The sequence below is a fragment of the Castor canadensis genome, chromosome 10 (genome assembly GCF_047511655.1).
Source record: "Castor canadensis chromosome 10, mCasCan1.hap1v2, whole genome shotgun sequence".
Lineage (NCBI taxonomy): Eukaryota > Metazoa > Chordata > Mammalia > Rodentia > Castoridae > Castor > Castor canadensis.
The window spans coordinates 134,981,507-134,989,761 of NC_133395.1; positions in this window are offsets into that span (position 1 = coordinate 134,981,507).

The window sequence follows — 8,255 nt, forward strand, 5'->3', positions numbered from 1 at the left end:
TTTAAAAAATAAGATGCAAGCAAGAAAAGAAAAATAAATTGATATTTTTACAGAAAATGCCATCAAGAAATTAAAAAGACAACTCACAGGATGGGAAAACTATTTGCAATTGTATATCAAATAAGAGAAGTGTTCATAATATGCAAAGAACTCTTATAACCCAACAATAAGAAAACCTAGTTTAAAAATGGTGAAAGGATTTGAATAGACATATTTCCAAAGAAGATGTACTATTAGCCAATGTGCATATGAAATGCTGCTCCATTAGCAAATAATACCACAATTAGATCCCTCTTCATTCCCACTAGAATGGTTGAGAAACAGACAATAATGAGTGAGGAAGAAGATGTGGAGAAATTGAACCCTACACTATTGGTGGAGTTATAAAATGCTGCAACCTCTTTGGAAAGTTCTCTAGCAGTTCCTCAAAAGGATAAGGATAGAGTTAGCATATTATCGAGCAATTCCACTTCTAGGTAAATACTTACCCTGGAGAGTTGAAAATAAATATTGACCTAAAAAATTGCATGGAATATGCATAGTAGCATTATTTGTAACAGCTAATAGGTGGAATAACTTGAATGTCCATCAGCTGATGAGTGGGTAAAGATATGTAGTATAGCCATAAAAAGGAAATTTATTAACCAATAAGAAGGAAGAACTGGTGCATGCTACAACATGGATGAATCATGAACGCAGGAAGCTAAGTCAAGTCAGTCACAAAAAGCCACTCATTGCAGATTCTACGTATATGAAATCTTCAGAGCAAGCAAGTTTAGAAAACAAATTAGTGGTTGCATCGGGGTGTGAGTAGAGAGGGGTAGTAATGGGGTGAGTTTGGAGACAATGGGAAATAACTAATGACTGTTTCTCATTAGTTTCTTTGTGGATAATGAAATATTCTGTATTGGTTGTGGTAATGGTTATCCACACTACGAATAAGCAAAAATTGAGTTATATACAGTCTCTGTGAATTTTATGATGTGAATTCTGTCTAAATAAAACTTGTCATAAAAAATACTAGAAAGATCCCCTAACAAGGTTTAAACAGAATTTCAGGCAGTTATTAGGAAAACTTTAGGGTAAAATCAGTATGCAGATTTCCCGTGTGTAGCTAACATTCAAAGCCTGTCTATTCAGTATAGTCTCAGTAACATAAACTTTTCTAGTATTTTTATATCATGGTTGTTTGCTTTGAGAACCAGAAAGAAGAAATCAGCCAGAATGTGTAAAAACATTAACAAAAACTACAAACTTACTTTACTAATGAAATGCAATTCTGTTTCTGTCCAGAGAGAACCTAGGATTGTCATTTGCTTTGTATATGTTATGATACTGTAGTCCTACAAACCCATTTTACAAATGAGTAAACTGAAACATGGGGAATTTACATAGCTTCTTTATGATGCTCCCCAAATTCACACTGCCAAGGATGGTGAAACTTTAATTCTGTAATTGTCATAGCTATTTTAAACGAAGATAACAAAGGCTTAACTTGGGCCAACTAGTTTGGTGTAGATAAGAGACAATTTTGAGAAACTCCTTAATATTTCTGACTAAGTCTGAGTGCCATGTTCTATAGGACCGCCCACTCTACCCTCTTCTCTTCCTCGCCCTTGAATTTTTTTCAACTGCTGCTTGTATGTGTCTTTATTTTGCTTTGATATTGTGCTGTTACGTTGATGTCTGTCACTACCATTGAGATGGCGAAATGGGTGCGTCTCATGTGTTGCATCTGAGATTCCAGTTAGAGGACAGGCCTTTGTCTAGCTTGTTGTCATCTAAGCCTTTCCTAGTATCCAGCACAGAGGCAGGTCCTCATGCTTTAAGGAAAGAAGAGGCTTTCTGGCTTTGCAGTGTGGAATTCCACCTGACCCTATATTTAAAGGTAAACATGTCATGGAGTACATTATCAGATCCCTGGTTCTGATCTGAGGCTGCTGATAACTCAGAATTTTGAAGGTGATTATTCACAGTCTTTACCCTTGGGCCTCCATTCTCTTAACTATTATTGAAGTTCCATCTTTTAAAATTAATGACCCAGTATGAAATTTCAGAGGAGCTAAAATTGATTCGTCTATTTACTTACCTCTTTTAAATGTAAAATAAAATTGCATTTGTGTGTAAAATCCCCCAGCACCAATGAAAATTGCTTTTCTACATTTGCTGAGAAATATCTTTATTTGTCCTCTGGGAGGTCTTAAACTTTAGTTGGCTTCTATTAAACTTTTATGAGAACAAAACTAGCAAATGACTTTTTCTTCAAACAGGTACTTTTTTGTTGTTTCAAAAATGAACACACACTCCTGAAATAGGACTTGATCCTTTCAACAAATTACTTTGTGTCAATTACAGAGAAAAAGTACAGGTGGAGAGGAGAGTGGGGAGTCACACCTAAATTACAGAATATTTAAATTAGGGTATAATCATTTCTATCTGATTTATCTAAATATTGTCTCAAATATCTTTCCCAGGTGGGTGAACATGCTATCATTGTTCATTTATATCTTTATAGAAAACATTACTTGCCCTTCTCTGACCTGTTTTAACATACAGGAGCTTCTGGGAAGGGTGATAGAGCAGGGATGGCTGAGGTTGGGGTAGGTGGGTCCTAGAGTGAGAAGTGGGTGCTGGCTGTGACCACAGAGGTGTCACCCTTCCAGATAATGGGGTATCTCTGCTCAGTCATGTATTTTTACTTTGAACGCAAACCTAAAAAGAAGAAAGGGGGAAAAGGAGAGAAACCAGTCAGTGTGGAGGCTGATGCAGTTAGCAGCATAATTATTTTGTCACATGATATCCTGTGGTTCCTTTTTTCTTCAATCACCTGGTTACTGAAGCATACCTTGACATTTGGAGGGTTTGTTGGGCTTAACAATGGGCCCTCAAAGATGTCATAGTGTCGGTCTCCAGCTTCCGCTCCCTTGCATAGGGCACAAGGTGAAGGTCCTTCCATGAGAAGATTTTCCTGGAGTGTTCACATGGCTGAATGTTGTCACAAAGGTCCTTGTAAGAGGGTTGCAGGAGGAACCCAAGAGGAGCGATGTTCTGCTTCTGGCTTTGAAGATAGAGAAAGGGAACCTCTAGAAGTTGGAAAAGCCAAAGAAACAGATTCTCCCTCAAGTGCCTTTGGAAGGAGCCCTGCCCAGTGGAGCCATTTAGAGTTCTGACCTCCATTAATGGGAGATGGTAAAGTTTTGTGGTTTTAAGCTGCTACATTGATGGTCATTGGTGACAGCAGTCAGAGCAAGCTAGTGTCAGGGTTGCCTGTGATTCTTTCCTCCCCACACTCACCTCCTTTCAGTTTTGCTGTGGTCTCCATTCATTTCTCTTCCCACCAGTGGCACCATCCTGCCCCACCCTCGTGGGACATCAGCCCCAGCCTCCCACCCAGGCTGCCAAAACATCTCTGCTGTAGTAGCTCTCAGGAAAATACAAATGCATTTATAAAAAAATCTACTTAAAAAAAACTTCACAATTTTTTTGGCAGTACTGGAGTTTAAACTCAGGGTCTGTGCTTGCTAGGAAGGTGCTCTACCACTTGAGTTACACCGTCCAACCCCCACTCCCCCCACCCTTTCTGCTTTAGCTATTTTTTTCAAAAAAAGTCTTGCCTTTTTTTTTTTTTAAAGACTCTTGCTTTTCTGCCCAAATCACAATTCTCCAATTTATGCTTTTTGTGTAGCTGGGATGATGGGTGTGTGCCACCATGCCCTGCTTTTATTGGTTAGATAGAGTCTTGCAGACTTTTGCCTGGGCTGCCTCAAACTGCAATCTTTCCCATCTCTGCCTTCCAAATATGTAGGATTACAGGCTTGAGCCGCCATGCCCGACACCATCTTACTAGGGCAGTTAAAATTCAATCCAATGCTGAATGGGAAGTGCCAGCTTGCCTGGGCTGCTCCCTGTAGCCTCTGCAGTCTTTTCAGTGTAGAATTGTAGTCTTTGAGTGAGGAAACCTGGATGCAAAAATCTTCAGCCACTAACACTGTTTGTGTGACTTAGGCAAAGACCTTCCTATGTCCCTGTTTCCTTTACTATCAGATACCTCATTGTGTGGTTGTTAAGATGAATCAAGTTAATACAATCAAATGCCTGACACTGTTCAATGTAAATCAAAATTATTTCATAGCCTTGTTATTACTATGTTATTCATGACATTGGCACATTGGAAACACTAAAAAGACATGGCTGGGTGGAAGCCTGGATGGATGGACAGATGGATGAAAGAAAGTGGTGTTATAGTCACTGCCACAATACAGGCACTACTGTATGCAGAAATTGGATGAACTAATAGTCCAAACACTGGAGAGCCACATTTGGCAACTAGATGCATAGAGAGCATGGTATGAGGTGGCCTGTGCTGAAGGAAGATGGAACTTTCTGAGAAAATCTTTAGCAAACAGCAAAGCACATCCAAAGAAGCACTAAGACTTAAGTTTGGTACACCAAACAAGTACTGATACATGTTTCTAAACTGTTTCTAACTCACTCTCCTGAAGATCTTATTATGTTGTCTTCTAACTTAAGAATCTTTATGACTATGTTGTTTCTACAGAATGGTAAGAACTCACCTGACTCTCTATGATAATTCCTTTGGAATTTAAAGTACATACCCCAAGAACATACTTCCTATGGCATTTCTTTATTAAATGTCAGTTCTTTTGCAAGTGAAGTTTTGGTTTTCTTAAAATTGGATTATATTAAGATATAATAGAAATAATCTTATGTAGAGGAGAGAAGACTTTTGGTTGCTTGGTCATCTTTACAATACCCTGAAGGATCAACTGAGCATTTTGTGTGTAGAGTTCTTTCCCAACTCCCCTTAATTTAATGGCCTCAAAGTTCCTCATTACTTTCATATATAAGTACTTTAATAATTGCATTGATTGAACAGGCTTGTCTTGAGAGCTTTTTAAAATGTATTTTTTTAATTGCATGTTCTCTTTTTTTTTTTTTTTTTTTTTTGCTAGTGTTAGGCCTTAACTTGACATCACTCATGCTATCTTAAACTCTGTTTGACCCTAGAGTTGTTTGGCACCTATAGAGATGCCCTCCCCTCTCAGAGGAAATTTGTTTCCCAGCACCTGTGCCTTGACTACTCTAACAGTGTCCTATTCTTGTCATCGGTCTGTGACTGAAACGTCCTATTTCCCAGCACCTGTACAAGAACACAAAATTCAGTTCCTTGACTACCCCTAGCAACGGACAACGGACAAGCCAGAGGGAAAATTCCCCCACCTTTTACCAGGTCCTTCCTGTCCTATAAATTCTCCAGTCTATAAGTGGCAGTGGGCTCTAGAGTCTATTGGAGACCCCTGTGCAGGTTTCTTCTCCTGAATAAACCTATGCTGATGTTGAGCCTTCTCCTTGTCTTTCTGTGCTTTTTCAGTCTAACAGCTAGTATATAAAATATAATTTGTGGGTTAGGTTTTTGGAAGTAAGATTTACATATGAGAAATTTACCTTTTCTTAGTGTGTGTGTTTTGCCAAACACATAGTTGTATAATCATCACCTTTGTACTGAACTTGTTCTCCCATCTCTAGCCCCTGGCAACAAATGATCTGTTTTCTGTTTCTATACCTTTGTCTTTTTTCAGATGTCATATTAATGGAATCATTATTTATAGCCTCTTGAATCTAGCTTTCTTGACTTGTGAGTTAGACGTGTTACATGTATCAGTAGTTTGCTCTTTCTCTTTAGGGAGCCCCCTCCCCAGGTTTGCTTATCTATGCATATGGCGGAGGAAATTTGGTTTATTTCCAGTTTGAGATGATTATGAATAAAGCTACTCTATCATTCAAGTACACTTTTTAGAGTGAATATAAGTTTTCATTTGTATCAGGTTAAATACCTTAGAGTGGAGTTGCTGGCTCATAAGATAAGTGTGTGTGAAACCACTAGACTGTTTTCCCCGTAGCTGTACCAGTTGTACTCCCATCAACAGTGTATGAGTAATCCACTCACTCCATAATCTCATCAGCACTTGATATTGCTAGGTTTTTCTATTTTAAACATTCTAAAGGTTTGTAATGGTGTCTCATTGTGCTTTTAATTTGTATTACCTTAGTAATGAATAATCTTGAATATCTTTACAGTCACTCATTTGCCAACCACACAGCTTCTCTTGGTACACTAATTCCTACATAGCCTATTGATGTATAAGTCATGTAGATTTGCATTGTACTTTTTTGCTGCAGGTATGTAAAACAGGATTTTTATGTTAACCTTGCATCCTCAGTCCTTCTAAATCTACGTATTAGTTGTAGAAGTTCCTTCGCTGTTTCCTGTGATTTTTGTGTAAATCATGTCATATGAAGAGGCAGTTTTACATTCTTCTTCATTATACTCCTTCTTCTCTTTTGCTTTGTATTAGTGGTGATGAGCCTACAGCCACATGTGGAAAATAGTGATGAGGCGGGGCATCTTGCTTTGTTCCTGATATTGGGAAAAAATGACTACATTTTTACCATTTAAGTCTGATATCGGCTATAGCTTTTTCACAGGTGCCTTTTACCATATTAAGAACATACCGTCTAAACTTTCAACAGTTTTTTTTTTATAACGAATGGTATAGAATTTTAAGTACTCTTTTGCATCTATTTGGGTGGTCACATGGTTTTTCTTTTTTTTTTTTGGTATTTTGAGACAGGGTCTTGCTGTGTAGCCTAGACTGGTTTATGATTCTCCTGCCTCTACCTCCCAAGTGCTAGGGTTACAGGCATGTGACACCAAGCCTGGCCACTTTTTCTTTTGTAGACTGTTAATGTTGATACAGGAGATAGGAAACCTGATGATTGAGAATGATGACTTGGAGGCTGATTAAAAAATGCATCACGATCTGCTGATGTTAATAGACAAACTCATGACCTATAGTAGGTGCTTGCTGACCTGAAGTTCCTACAGCCTGCAGAAAATGACAACCCCAATGTAACCATTCAAGGCCAACAATGAAGAATTAATAAGGCATAACTCAGTCTCCAGGAGTCAATGACACATGACTCAGTTTTCTAGGAATGACCACCTCCATATCTGCACATTCCAAGAGGTATCTGAAAGTTTGGGACCCTCAAGGAAGTTGCTCCTTCTTGAGCCTGACCACCCTCCCAACGGAGGGAGCTTTCACTCAGCTTTGTCTTATGCCTGCTCCTGCTTGACTCCTGTGTGTCCACCCTTATCCTTGAATTCTTTCTGTGAGGAGACCAAGAAGCTTCTAGCCTTCAGACAGAGGACCCAAATCTGGTGACAACACAGAGAACCACGTTGCTTGGTTTTTGAACATTAAATCAGCCTGACATTCCTTGCATTTGGGATAAACTCAAATTGATATGGGTGAATTCTCTCTAGGTATTGCAGGATTCAGTTTGCTAATTTTTTTTTTGTTTCTACGTTGATACAAGCCTGTAGATTAATTATTTTGTAGTACTTATTTCATGTTTACTGTTAGGATTATGCTGGCCTTAAGATGAAAGATGTTTCCTCTTCTATTTTTCTGAACAAATTTTGTGCAAAATATGTGTTACTCGGCCACTGAAAGCATTTGGTCCTGTTATTATCTTTGTGGGAATTTTGTTGAACAAAATACATTTTTTGTAAAACAAAGGGTTGTTTAGATTTAAAATCCTTATCCTATTAGAGTGCCAAGTTGCCTTTTTAAAAATAGAATTTGCCGTATCACCCACGTTGTCAAATTGGCTGTGTAGCGCGAAGGCAGAGGGAGACTGAGGGGAGCCTGGGGCCCTCCTTGCTCTTTTCAGGTGTTGGATTCAGTCCACGCTTCGTCTCTGACAGTTGTTCCTGTGCTTCTAAAAACAGTATCTGCAGTAATAATAGGAAGCCACAGAGCTACCATGCATGTGGAAAATTTTAGGAAAGTGAAGTAACTTAAAGTTATATTTAAAAGAAGGCATGTTCTTTCATTTCAACGACTTAGCGGCTGTTTCCCATGCCTTTGCCGCTCTGTCCATCTCTGCGCTTGGAAACGCCAAGGACCGAATCAAATCCCAGATCTTCACTTTGTAGCCGAGAAGCCAAAGGTCATGCAAAGCCGGTAGGAAAAATACGCCCAACGATTTCAAGGGACCGGGGCGCTGAGGTTTAGACTGCGCGTGTTTTCAACGCCCTGCCTACGTTTGAAGCCGTGTCTCGAATTCTGAGGAGTTTTTGGAGCCCAGGGAGCAGAACCTGCCCGGCAAGCACGCAGCGCCGGCGGAACCAAGCTGGGCGTCCTGCTGCATCCTAAGGAGGTGTTGGA